This window comes from Pan paniscus, chromosome 10, assembly GCF_029289425.2.
Source record: "Pan paniscus chromosome 10, NHGRI_mPanPan1-v2.0_pri, whole genome shotgun sequence".
Lineage (NCBI taxonomy): Eukaryota > Metazoa > Chordata > Mammalia > Primates > Hominidae > Pan > Pan paniscus.
The window spans coordinates 76,478,765-76,493,665 of NC_073259.2; the positions used below are offsets into that span (position 1 = coordinate 76,478,765).

General features: G+C 41.1%; 1 pseudogene; it reads left to right on the plus strand.

The window, feature by feature from the left end:
• The first annotated feature begins 11,562 nt into the window (after positions 1-11,562).
• Positions 11,563-12,850, plus strand: LOC100980583 (26S proteasome regulatory subunit 10B-like; annotated as a pseudogene).
• Positions 12,851-14,901: the final 2,051 nt, after the last annotated feature.

Below are 14,901 nucleotides of genomic sequence, written 5' to 3' on the forward strand. Positions count from 1 at the left end.
CAATACAGAATTACGGCTGTAAATTCCCAAGATTCCTTTGGCAATGAAGGAGCCTCTAGTTCTCTAAATATGTCAGGTGTCTCCATCCCATGTCCATTTCTGTAATAGAACATCAAAGTATTAGCTCCATGGGGACCATGAATTGTCTGTTTTGTTCATTGCTACCAGGATCTGGAACAAGTATCTAAGATTCAAACCAATTTGAGAGCACACATTAGGCGCCAGACACTTGTTCTACTCAAACCGTTGTTCAGTTTTGCAGCAGTAGGATTACGTGGGGTGCCCATGTAAGAAGGGTCCCCTTACTCACAGTATTTACCATGTCCTGGGTAACAGGCATATTCCCAGATGAATATCTTGGTCATCATAAAGTCAATCCGACATAGCTTGCCTACAGAACATCAGCTGCTTCATCTTGGGTGTTCTGCCTGGCCTTTGTAGAGACAGTTGAACAGTCCCCCATCTTTGGGTAATTACACCTTACAGTGGCTTTTATCCAGACCACCAGGATGCCGGTTTTCTCAAGAATAACCTCCTGTGTGTCTGGATGATGTCTCGCCATCTGCAATTGTTCCACAGTCAGCTGCAGGTCCTGTATTAACCAAACTTGCTCTTGCACTCTGCAGCATTTAAAACCAAAAAAACTGCCCCTAAATTTGTCACTCTCACAATCCATTTTAGTAAAGGTTTTTTGGGAAGCTGATGACAACTGATCCACAAAATGAGACAACTCCTTCACGCCATACCATTGGCTTAAGTCGTTTTTTGGTTTTGTCTTTCCCCCATGTGGTCTACCTTCTTGGTGACCAGAGGATTTAGAGTTACTTTCTCAGCTTAAGTTTCCCCTTTAGGGGTGGTTTTGAGGCTAGTGACTGAAGCTCAGACCAACCAAAATCTGAGCCTACTCCACCATCAAAGTCCGACCCAGCACTCACACTTTTACTTTCATTTTAGCTATTACAAATAACAATAACCAAGAGATTGTAGATTTAGGATGCTTGTTATTATTTTGCATTGTCTTACAAATCCAATTGCCAACTCCTTGGAATTAAGGTCTACCACCATTTCAAAATTCCACCAGTAACTTTTACCTTTAGTATTTTTTTTTTTTTTTTTTATGACGGAGTTTCACTCTTGTTGCCCAGGCTGGAGTGCAGTGGCTCAATCTTGGCTCACCGCAACCTCCATCTCCTGGGTTCAAGAGATTCTCCTGCCTCAGCCTCCCGAGTAACTGGGATTACAGGCACATACCACCATGTCCAGCTAATTTTTGTATTTTTAGTAGAGACAGGGTTTTACCATGTTGACCAGGCTGGTCTCGAACTTTCGACCTCAGGTGATGTGCCCGCCTCGGCCTCCCAAAGTGCTGGGATTACAGGCATGAGCCACCATGCCCGGCCTAACTTTTACCTTTAGTAACTGATCACAACGAGACTGCAGTTTCATACTATGGGTGACTAGGTAGCCATCTAGGGATCAAAGTTTTCCTCATTCCCGCCCTTTCATCCTTTCTCTTCCCAAACCAAATATTAGTAAGGGCTGTTCTAGCAAATCCCATGTTTTCTGACACCAAATGAGTGGGGTTTCTTTCCACCAGAAACCAAATATGTGGTGTCTTTTCCAACAACTCAATTCAATTCTGACACTGACTCCCAGAGTTAGCACCAGACCCCACAGGTTAAGGGCTCAGTCCCATAAGATTGTCCTCCCTTCAGATGCCAGCTCTCAGTGAATGCCCAGGCTACCCACATTTCTGCTAGACTGACTATAAATTCAGGGGTTCCCCTGACCCCCCCACTTAGATTCAATAATTTGCTAAAATGACTCTCAGTACCCAGAAAAATGCTTTACTTATTGTTACCAGTTTATTGTAAAAGGTACCACTCAGGAATAGCCAGATGGAAGAGATGCTTAGGGCAAGGTACGGCGGAAGGGAAGGACACAGAGATTCCATGCCCTTTCAGGGTACGCTATCCTCCCAGCACCTCAACATGCTTACCAAACCCCATCATTAGAGGTTTCTATGGATATCTTATTACATAGATGTGATTGCAGCCATAGGTGATTAACTCAATCTCCAGCCTCTCTCCTCTCCCTGGAGGTTGGGAGGTAAGGCTAAAAAAGTTCCAGGCTTCTAAACAAGGCTTGGTCTTTCTGGGGACCAGCTCCCATCCTGAAACTATGGGCCTCCCAAAGTCACCTCATTAGAACAAAAGATGCTCTTATCACCCTCCTCACTCAGGAAATTCCAGAGGTTTTAGGAGCTCATCAAATATCTTTCTTATTGTACTACAATGACTTCACAAATTATTAACGATCCCAACTCACTGCAACCTCTGCCTCCCAGGTTCAAGCAATTCTACTGCCTCAGCCCCGCGAGTAGCTGGGAATATAGGCATGCACCACCATGCCTGGCTAATTTTTGTATTTTTAGTAGAGACAGAGTTTCACCATGTTGGCCAAGCTGGTCTTGAACTCCTGACCTCAAGTGATCCACCTGCCTCAGTCTCCCAAAGTGCTGGGATAACAGGTTTGAGCCACCACGTCCAGACTTGTAGTAACAATATTTAAAATCTAACTAAGAAAATTCATGTGGCTACCACTAAAACAAATAGAGGAATGCATTTCAGGCAGAAATTGATTTTCCCCCTTTTCCTGATTATTTGAGTAATACTGTCTTTTGACTTAAACCCCAATCTCTTGGTTTGTCAGTGTAGACCTGAGACTTGCTATACAACAAAGGAGACATAAAATGCACATGTCCATATTTTTATACATTTAAAGTTCTGGAAGTTGACTAAAACCTAGAGCATATACACTTAAAATTCTGTAAATTGACTAAAACCTAGAGCAGTGTAGTGCAATGATCAAGAGCATGTCATGCTGGCATCAGACTGCCAGAGGGCCTATCCTGGCTTAACTTTGTGCTTCAGTTTTCTCATCCGGCAAATGGGGATGATGACAGTAACAGTACTTCATCCTTGGGTTTTTAGTAATACATAAACAGCACTGAAAACAGTAGTAGACCCATAGTGTGTAGTTATTTACTAATTATCTATAATTAAGTTATTTGCCATGTCACCTAAAGATTTGCTATGTTTCCCCTGGTTGCTGCAGCAAAAACTTCTGATTTATAAGCATTAAAGGATCAGTTCCCTTAACCCTGAACTGTGGGGAATTGGTGGGCTCTGCCTTCCAGCAGCACTCTGCAGATGAATTACTCTGCAACTCTCATAACTCTAGGGACATGCTCACCACATATTTTTAAGATGATGGGAATTGATTTTTATCTTTAATTTTTGCTTACAAATAATTCATCTGTTATGAGAAAAATAACAAGCTCCAAAGGGAAAAATGCAGACACAAGTCTGTTCCCATTCTGCCTTGAGTCAAAGGATAAGAATTATCTACCAGCAATAAATGTAATGAGAAACAATCTGCAAGTTGTAATTTTAAGTTAGACTATACATTGAGTTCTAGCTCTGTCCACTGTGTTCTTCTAAAATCCAAGTTAAGGCCAGGCGCTGTTGGTCACGCCTGTAATCCCAGTACTTTGGGAGGCCGAGGCAGGCGGATCACTTGAGGTCAGGAGTTTGACACCAGCCTGGCCAACATAGTGAAACTCTGTCTCTACTAAAAATACAAAAATTAGCTGAGCATGGTGGTATTCGCCCCTAGCTACTTGGAGAGCTGAGCTGGGAGAATTGCTTAAACCCAGGAGGCGGAGGCTGCAGTGAGCCAAGATCGTGCCACTGCACTCCAACCTGAGCGACAGAGTGAGACTCCAACTCAATAAATAAATAAATAATAAGAAAATTTCAAGTTAAATATAGTCTCATTGCCCTGTCATATCAGTTGGGACTCTTTCTGATGCAAATGACTGAAATCCAACTAAAACTAGCTTAAGCAAAAAGAAAAGGGGGAGGGAAGAAGGGTAAGTTACTGGCTCTTGCACATTGGAAGCCAAAGGGCATTCTGGCTTTGGCTGGGGTCTTGTTCTCTTATCAAAAGGAAGGATAACAAAGAAAAGGCATGTTGAGAAGCTCAAGGCAATGCTACTACAGTAGATAAAACCCTGAATTACACATGACTGCTAATGTATCAATGAGTTATAGACCCATTTCCTATCCTTAATAAAACCAAATTCTACCCATTATTCAGAGCCCAGGAAAATTGCTACCTCTGCCACGAAGGCTTCTCTAATAACCTCAGCCTCTTTGTGATTGCTACTTCATCAAAAGACCGATGTGTTAATTTTCTACGTGGTTTATTTTCCAAAATAGCACACATTTCTTTGTATTATTAACTTTAAATGTATAAAAATATGGACAAGTACATTTTATATCTCTAAATAAATTCTTTTTTACAACTACCTTTATTTTTTCTTATTATTAAAGTTACACATACTTCAGGCTATCCATGGCAGATTGAACACTCATATTTATTGTAGCGTTTTCCCAATCTCCCCTACCCTCTGCCGAATTACGGTAAAAGACCTTGTTAAAGGTATAGGTACACACAAGGCCAAAGAAGAAGCAAAAACAAGAAAATATCAGAAGCTGAAGTGTTGGTGATAACTGATTTAGCAAAGCCAAGGAAGCTGAAACAGCTTTGGGAGGAGCTTAGAAGATGGCTGACCTGTGCTATAGAACTCCAGAAAGACTCAGGAATGAGAGGTCCCAGATATCTCTAGAAAGCAGAGGGTTATTTGAGTGTCCATGTAAGAGCAGTTTGTCCACCAGCCAGAACTCTTTGCTACCCAATGGAGCAAAGTAACTGCCCTTCCTCAGCCCAGCAGAAAACAAAGTTTCCTCCTTGAGGAGATGAAACAGGGAGATCTAGGCATCAAGATCACCAGGCCTAGTTGGGGTCAAGGGCATACTACCAAGATCAAGGACACCAGGCTCAGCTGGGTTTGGGGAGTGGTCATTACATAGTAATCCATGCAACTCCAAATCTAACAACAGCAAAATGACATTACAACTTACATTTATTGAACATTCATTGTGTACTAGCCACTGTGCTGAGAATTTTCAGTACAGTACCTCACAACTAATTCTCAAATAAATCTGATGAGGTAAGTACTATTTTCTTGCCACTTTAAAAGGTAAGTAAATCAAGTCTTTCACGGTTAAGAAATTGGCCAAAGAACCCACAACTAATCAGTGGCAAAGCCCAGCTTTGGACCCTGAATACTGTATCAGTGATACTATATCACTCCCATTTATCAATTAATTTGTTCATTTATTCGTTCAACAAACATTTTCTATGTGGCAGATACTGCTTCATTAAGGTTTATAAAGATGAATATAATATATGAGTTTCTATCCCCAAGAAGCTCTCAGTATGAAGAGGCAACAAATTAATAAACAAATGTCACTGGTACATTGAATAAGTAGGTCTCCAAACTAGGGTTGGGGTTTGGCAGGTAGAAACTCTAGTCTTTCTCTCTGCTAGTTGTCTAATCCCATTCTGTGAACTTCCCTACACGGAAAGTGGAAGAAATCTTGGGCAGCTTCCATAAACTCTTTTGAATACTCTTAGTGCAAAGTCCTTGTATCTGTTAGTCACAAGAACAGTAAGATTTCAGTTCAGTTTAATAATTTAATTGTCACTCAAAGTTAAAGTTTCTCAGCTCCCTGACTTGGGCTGCCTCAGGCTGGAGAGAAGGCAATGGGAAAGAAGGGCCGTGGTCAGTTTCTCCTCTATATCCTTCCCCTGTGCGTCTCTTCTCCTCTGTTCCCCACAACCCACCACACTCTGGCTCTTCCAGGGCTGGAGCTGGGAAAGACAGAGAGAAACAGCAAGAGGTTTCTTCCTGTCAAGCACTCTTGCGAGCATTGGTGCTCTCTGGCCTCAGAGGATGTTGGAGCTGACCCTTCCTATCATGGGTGCTTTTGTGGGATCCACAGAGGTACACCCACTGGAGTCTTCTCAAAAGCCCCTTGATGTGGGCAATGCCTGTCTTCTGGCTTCTCATTCCTCTCTGTGGCCCTAGCCATCCACATTCATACCTACTCTACTGAAGTCACAGTTCCCTGTCTTCTGGCTGTCCTCTTGGGCAGGGTCCAAAAATAGCTCCAGGCTGTTCTGTGTTGGTGAGTCCATGTCTGGTCAATGAGAAACACTCATGCAGTCTTGCCAGCTTTTATGAATGAAAGTGCAGCTTATTCCCAGCGAAGGTCTGTCTCCCTGTGCTCTGCCATCAGACAGGTGGCTCCAGCCCCAGTCTTTTTACCTCAATATTCTCAGGCACAGAACTGAAGCCCTCACACCCCATGAGACTTCTGTTTTTCTCTTGAATGCTCCTGCTGAAGCCCTCTTGCTTGACTCAAGGAGAAAGGAAAGTCTCTTCCTCCAGTCCCTCATTGTGGGTAGAGGGAGAGAAACAAACTACCTATAGTCGATGCTCTTGGAAGAAATCATCCCTCTCCCTGTGACTCTTCAACTCTTCTAAGTCCCAGAAATAGACAATGATCTCACAAAACAGGTCTTCGAATCCCAGCCCTTGTGGTCTAGCATTTCATGTTGGAATTATGGTAGTACATGGCACCCATATTTTCAGTCTCAAACTTTGGGGTCTTAGTAGCAATGGAGACATAAAAAGAAGATTCCATTTTGACAAATAATGATAAAGCGTTTTGACAAGTGATGGTATAGAGATCGTTTACGCAGAGAGGGACCTCATTCCTTTCCTGAAAGAATTAGAAAGGATTTCTCAGAAGTGACATATGAACTGCTTTTTAGGCAGAAGGTATATTCTATGCAAAAGCATAAAGATATTTACATGGCATGCTCCATGAAGGGTGCAGTATGATGAGAATATAGGGGATGTGTGTGCTGGATAATGGGGGGAGATGAGCCTCAAAGGCCAGATTACAGAGGTCTCACATGCCATGCTAAAGAGTTTGGCCTTTACTGAGCACAAAAGGGAGCCACTGAAGGGGTTGGTGCGGGAGAGGTCAGTCCTGTTCAAATTACTTGGGAGGCCATGTGCAAGCTGAACTGGAGGGAGCAGAGGCAGGACAGTAGAAGAGTTAGGAAGAGACTGCAATGGAGACATGGGGGCGGAGGTGGCTCTCAGGACTCCTTCTGGTTTATTTGCATATATTTTGACTTCTAAAGCATTATGCTTATGAAGACAACCACATGATTTTGCTTAATTTTCTGCTGAGGTCATATCCTATTTTTAGAAATGTATTCTGTGCAAAAAATATATATGTAACAAGCTTAGTGTAATGGTTTCAAATGCAGGGCTATATAGCTCCAGAGAAATAGAAAATCTTTGGGGTCTTGTTTCTAATTGTATTCACACTTATCAAAAAGTCACTTGAGAATTATTTTATAAGGCAAAAAAAAGCAGATAAGTCTGCCACACAGCAACAACTTTCCAGACAAACAGAATTCCATGTAAGCATTAACATGTGAATTGCACTCACTCATTCTTTGCTTCCATGTCTTGTTTTTTGACACATTATTTGAAAATAATCTTATCCCTGATGCTAGTTGTTTTTCCCAGAAAACTGTCATGCACACAGATGTATATTATTTTCATTGAAGTGTGCATCTTACTGTCTCCTGAAAAAAACCCTTAAAAACTCTGAGGGAGAATATTGGTTAAACTATGTAAATCCAGCCTAGGCTATCCAATCTGGTTCCTTCTTTTTTTTTTTTTTTTTTTTTTTTTGTTTGAGATGGAGTTTTGCTCTTGTCACCCAGGCTGGAGTGCAGTGGAGCTATCATGGCTCACTGCAACCTCTGCCCCCTAGGTTCAAGCGATTCTCCTGCCTCAGCCTCCCAAGTAGCTGGGATTACAGGTGTTCACCACCACATCTGGCTAATTTTTGTATTTTTAGTAGAGACGGGGGTTTCACCATGTTGGCCAGACTCGTTTCAAACTCCTGACCTCAGGTGATTCACCCGCCTTGGTCTCCCAAAGTGCTTGGATTACAGGCATGAGCCACTGCGCCCAGCCAATCTGGTTCTCTTTAAACAATTACTCAATACATTCCACAATTTAAGACCAAAGGGCTCATTTCCTCATTACTGTTTCACCCTTTTATTTCTTTATCTGGCTATATTATCAGCCTTTACCCAACATTATGATAATCTTATTTATGTTTTCAATGGGGTTATGAGAGTTTTCTTAATTAAACATGAAGCAAATTCCAATCCTCAAATTTCACTAGAAAACACAGAGGCTGGCCAGGCACAGTGACTCATGCCTGTAATCCCAGCACTTTGGGAGGCCAAGGCAGACAGATCTCTTGAAGTCTAAAGTTCGAGACAAGCCTGGCCAACACAGTGTAATTCTATCTCTACTAAAAATACAAAAATTAGCTGGACATGGTGGTGGGCACCTGTAATCCCAGCTACTCTGGAGGATGAGCCAGGAGAATCGCTTCAGGAGGTGGAGGTTGCAGTGAGCCAAGATCGTGCCACTGCACTCCAGCCTAGGTGACAGTGAGACTCAGTCTCAAAAAAAAAAGAAAGAAAGAAAACACAGAGGCTTATTGGATAACAGTTTCTAAATATCCTTCCTCTTACCAGACATGATTGTAGATCAGTTTCATTCACAAACCTGGTAGTCATATGACGAGAAGACCCCAGAGAACATGACCCAAGTCTGCTACCGTTCTGTAGGAAGTTCTCACAACTAGACTTAGGTGCAGTTTCCCTAACACCCACGCTTCACAGGTGCTCCTTGAAGGCCAAAGTTATGTTCCCTTTGCCTCAGCATCTCCTGAGCCCCACATCAGACCTGGAACACAGTAGGCCTTCAATAAATGTTGATTGAATTGTTTTACTGAATTTTATGCAGGGTCAGCCAGACCTCTTAGAAATCTTGTCCCAGATGTTTTGAAGTTCTTTTTGTGGAGTTTGCTCACAATCAGCAATTGTTTTATTGCTTCTACAATAAAAATTAAATCAAGGAAGAATCACTCACAGAAGGAAGCAGAGCCTGAGGGATTTAAGGCCATTTCGTGTCCTTGCCTAGCTCTGGTTTGGTCTTCTACTGAGCAACTATGACTTTAGCTTTAAATAAAGAAAAAGAGAAGGAAAGAAAAAGATTAGAAATATTGGGTGAGCTTTTCAGAAGAGGAAAGAAACACCATCATTGCCATAAACAACAAGAAACATTTCTTGAGCCTACTAATTTGGGTGCAACTATGGAATCACTTGAATCACTTCGAAGGCCTCCACTTTGAAGAGGACAACCTACAAAGGGCAAAAGGAACATAACTTCAAACTTGCTTAGACTTGACTTTTTTAAAAAGAGACTCGAACTATCTAAATCATCTTCCAATACCCCATTTTTAATTTAAAAGCAGAATAAATTGTTATTCATTAATGTGTTAAAAACATCATCTTAATGTGTATTAGTTTTAGGAAAAATTTATGATAAAGTAGGATGTAATTTTATGTTTTTACATACATTTACATAGTTCCACATATCTTTGTATAACCAATGTGTGCTTATGACTTTTATATAGGACTTGGGGTGTGATTTTACTATTTTAAATTGTTTTAGAGGACTGTAGTTGCAGGTTTGTCTTTTTCACATGTTATTGATCATGACTATATTTTATCTGATACTGAGTCTTTGGTCAACCTTTAGTTTTAATTACAACCTTGTCACTACAGGAGAAAATGTTCCATTTTACAAAGACATGATTTCAAAGAACACAATGTGGCCAAAAGAGGGAACTAACTATAAAATGTACTTAAGGCAAGGCTACAGTCACAGTGATGACAGGAAAAGTCTTAGGAAGAAGGGGACTAGCTAACAGATTGTAAGGTGGATAATCTTGCAATTATCCATCTTTCTGGGGAAATAGGCCTCAATCTGTTATTTGAAGGAAAAGAAATAAAGATGAGAAGACACATTGTAGGTGGCTGCAGTTATTGTTACTTAACATCTGTTGAACAGAACGCATTGTATTGCATAGGCCTGCACTCTCCTCTACTTATTCCAGTTACTCCAACCAGGTAACAGAGCACTCAACAGCATGGAGAGTGAATGCATTTGTTTTTCTTTATAACATAGCATATAATTATAGCTTGCCTACCATGACCTAGGCACCATCCTGGCGTGGTATATAAGGACAAATGTAACTTGGTCTTCGTTCTCGAAGGGCTCACAAGTCTAGTAGGGGACAGACAAGTGGATGGTGCAGTAAGTCCTGTAATAGAGACAGTATTGGAGCACAAAGAAGCGGGTACTAAATCTATGTTTGTGGGCACGAAGAAGGCTCCCTTCAAAAAACTATGAAAAGATGAAGACATCCAAAAGAAGGCTCAGCTGATCCTTTCTTGGTCTGCCAAGGGCAGCAGCCTCTCCCAAGCAGGGGCAGCCTCAGCCCATCCTACTACCACATGGAAGGGGAGCAAGAAGAGCCTTCCTCCTAAAGACAGTGATCCAACCACTGTTTCTTCCACAAAGCCCCAACTCTCCCCCAGCACAATAGGCAACTGGACATCCTGGTTGTTCTGCTGGTGACAAACTTATCATAGAGCTTCTCTGAAACTAAGCCAGAGAAGACAATGAGCTTTTTCTAGAACTTAGAGGATGCAGCTTGAGTATATGTGATGTTTGGAGAAATGACATTCACCCCATTCATATCTTCAGAAAATGAAGTAGGCGTGCAGGGGAGAGTAACTTCTAACACTCCGTCAGTGTCTCGGCCTCTCCAATTCTCCCCCAATGACCCAGCCCATAGGAGTTCTATCTCTTTGCTATTATTCTTTTGTTTTTTTTGTTTTTTGTTTTTTCAGTCAGAGTCTTGCTCTGTCGCCCAGGCTGGTGCAGTGGTGTGATCTCGGTTCACTGCAACCTCCGCCTCCCAGGTTCAAGTGATTCTCATGCCTCAGCCTCCCAAGTAGCTGGGACTACAGGCTTGTGCCACCACACCTGGCTAATTTTTTGTATTTTTAATAGAGATGGAGTTTCACCATGTTGGCCAGGCTGGTCTTCAACTCCTGACCTCAGGTAATCTGCCTGCCTGGACCTCCCAAAGTGCTGGGATTATACGTGTGAGCCACCATGCCTGACCTATTCTTTAAATCTGTCTTCTGCGAAGATCAAGACATTTCAAACTTAACTGGGAACAATATCTTTGTTCTCTGACTCTACTTCCCCTTGGGAACTGGAGACCTACCTCTAGCTGGCCAAATTTGGGATGCAGCACTAGGGGAAGGGAGGTGGTGCAAGGGTCCACAGGATAAAAGGAGACTATGCTTTTACAGAATCTGTTAATATTTCGCTCTTCTTATACATACTGCTTTGATTGTCTATCTATCAGATGAGTTAGTTGCACAGACAAGAATTGCAATTGAAAAAAACTCTTAAGAACATGATTGAAATTGAAAATTGGGGTGGGAGGGGGTGAGGGATGAGAAATTACTTAATGGGTACAATTTACACTATTCAGGTGATGGGTACAATTTACACTATTCAGGTGATGGCTACGCTAAAAATCGAGACTTCACTACGACACAGTATATCCATGTAAAAAAGCTGCACTTATACGCACTAAATCTATCATTAAAAAAAGGAAGCAGCTTCTCATCATGGTGGACTCTAGAGGTAAGGTGCTTCAGGACTACCGCAAGAAGCTGCTTGAGCACAAGATCGACGGCCGTCTTAACGAGTTAAGGGAACAATTGAAAGAACTTACCAAGCAGTATGAAAAGTCTGAAAATGATCTGAAGGCCCTACAAAGTGTTGGGCAGATTGTGGGTGAAGTGCTTCAACAGTTAACTGAAGCAAAATTCATTGTTAAAGCTACAAATGGACCAAGATGTGTTGTGGGTTGTCGTCGACAGCTTGACAAAAGTAAGCTGAAGCCAGGAACAGGAGTCGCTTTGGATATGACTACACTAACTATCATGAGATATTTGCCAAGAGAGGTGGATCCACTGGTTTATAACATGTCTCATGAGGACCCCTGGAATGTTTCTTATTCTGAGATTGGAGGGCTATCGGAACAGATCTGGGAATTAAGAGAGGTGATAGAATTAGCTCTTACAAACCCAGAGTTATTTCAGTGGGTAGGAATAATGCCTCCAAAATGCTGTTTGTTACACGGACCACCAGGTATGGGAAAAACACTCTTGGCACAAGCTGTTGCTAGCCAGCTGGACTACAATGTCTTAAAGGTTGTATCTAGTTCTATTGTAGACAAGTACATTGGTGAAAGTGCTTGTTTGATCAGAGAAATGTTTAATTATCCCAGGAACCATAAACCGTGCATCATTTTTATGGATGAAATAGATGCTATTGGTGGTTGTCCGTTTTCTGAGGGTACTTCAGCTGACAGAGAGATTCAGAGTACTTCAATGGAGTTACTGAATCAAATGGATGGATTTGATACTCTGCACAGAGTTAAAATGATCATGACTACAAACAGACCGGATACACTGGATCCTGCTTTGCTGCATCCGGGAAGATTAGATAGAAAAATACATATTGATTTGCCATATGAACAAGCAAGATTAGACCTACTGAAAATCCATGCAGGTCCCATTACAAAGCATGGTGAGAGAGATTAGGAAGCAATTGTGAAGCTTTCAGATGGCTTTAATGGAGTAGACCTGAGAAATGTTTGTACTGAAGCAGGCATGTTCGCAATTCGTGCTGATCATGATTTTGTAGTACAGGAAGACTTCATGAAAGCAGTCAGAAAAGTGGCTGATTCTGACAAGCTAGAGTCTAAATTGGACTACAAACCTATGTAATTTACTCTAAGATTTTTGATAGCTGCATGACAGATGTTGGCTTAATGTAAAAATAAAGTTAAAGAAAATAATGTATGTATTGGCAATGATGTCATTAAAAGTATATGAATAAAAATATCTATGGGTAACATCATAAAAATTAGTAATTCAACTTTTAAGATTGATACAGAAGAAATGTGTTGTTTGTTAATGTTGCATTTATTGCAGCAAGTTGCAAAGGAAGAGTGTGTTGAAGCTTTTCATATTTGCTGTGTGAGCATTTTGTAAAACACTGAAAGTGGTTTGAGATAGTGGCATAAGAAAGTATTTCTTATGACTTATTTTGTATCATTTGTTTTCCTCATCTAAAAAGTTGAATAAAATCTGTTTGATTCCGTTCTCCAAAAAAAAAAGGAAGCATACTTACATTTGCCTTTTATAGCTCCATAGGTAAAGCCATGTAATATGAACCAATGGAGACAGAAACATGTTCTAATAGCATGTTCTCAAGATTTGCTTACAAAGATGTTTCTCTGTCAAACACTTCCGTTCTTGAAAGAAAACAGCTTGTGATGCATCTTAAAGAAACCATGCTTACATTTGCCTTTTATTGCTGGATATCTCGTCTTCTACCAGTAAGTACCAATGAAGAAAGAAACATGCTCTAATACAAGCTTGTCCAGCCCACGGCTGGCACATGCAGCCCAGGACAGATTTGAATGCAGCCCAACGCAAGTTCGTAAATTTTCTTAAAACATTATGAGATTTTTTTGTGCAATTTTTTTCTTTTGTAGCTCATCAGCTATCGTCAATGTTCATGTATTTTATGTGTGGCCCAAGACGATTCTTCTTCCAATGTGGCCCCGGGAAGCCAAAAGATTGGACACTCATGCAATATATTCTCAAGGTTTGCTTACAAAAATGTTGCTCTGTCAAACACTCCCATACACTGAAATAAAATAGCTTGTGATGCATTTTTAAAAAATAAAAAATTGAAAAATTAGGCCCACACTTGAGTTACATCATGAGTTAAATAATCTTTCTTTTCTTCTTTTTTTTTTTTTTTTTTGAGACAGAGTCTCTGTCTGTCACCCAGGGTATACTGCAGTGACACTATCTGCACTCACTGCAACCTGCAACCTCTGCCTCCCAGGTTCAAGTGATTCTCATGCTTCAGCCTCCCAAGTAGCTGGGACTATGGATGTACACCATCACACCCAGCTAATTTTTTGTTGGTGTTGTATATTTTTTAGAGGCGGAGTTTTGCCATGTTGGTCAGGCTGGTCTCGAACTCTGGCCTCAAGTGATCCACCCACCTTGACCTCCCAAAGTGCTGGGATTACAGGTGTGAGCCACCGCACCCTGCTGAGTTAAATAATCTCTCTTTGTGTGACTTAGGAAACTTAACACCAATTGCCACTGAAAAAAAAAAGTATTCCGAAGGCCAAACTGTATTTATATGCATTGTGTAGATGATTCTGTTAATATGCATATCCTGATATAAGTCTGATTTGTGAATTTATAAATGCATGTACTTATAACTTGCATATCTGTGGTATCAAGAGTTGTGGAACTTTGTCTCTATCCTTTGCTTATATTCCCAGGAATATATAATCCCTTTGCTTTCTAGTCAGTTAAGCAAATTTCCCTAACCTGAACTAATTCAACCTAATTTTCTCTTGTGGGAGTAACTGGCCTATCTTCTACAGATTTTTTTTTCTTTTTTTTTTTTTTAAATAATAGAGACGAGGTCTCACTATGTTGCCCAGACTGGTCTTGAACTCCTGGGCTCAAGCGATCCTCTAGCTCCGGCCTCCCAAAGTGCTGGGATTATAGGCCTGAGCCACTGCACCTGGCCCAGATTTTTCAATGATAAGAAAAAAGCCTCTTTCTTCATTTGTGCTTTTTCACAATGATCCTGTTCCACTTTGGAAGCAGTTCTCCAATATATACATCAGTATTTACGGTAGCTGCTGCCACACAACCACCAAAACAGCTTTCTAAGAAACTACACTTCTTTACTGGTTCTATCTATTTCCTCAAGTTCTAAATGGTAGGTTGTAGTGCTCCAAGATTCAGTCATGTGATCTCTTTTTTATCTACTTCTCTATTTATCTAGGTGATCTCATTTCACCCCAGGACTTGAAAGATCTCAAATGTATAACTCCAACCCTGACCTCTACC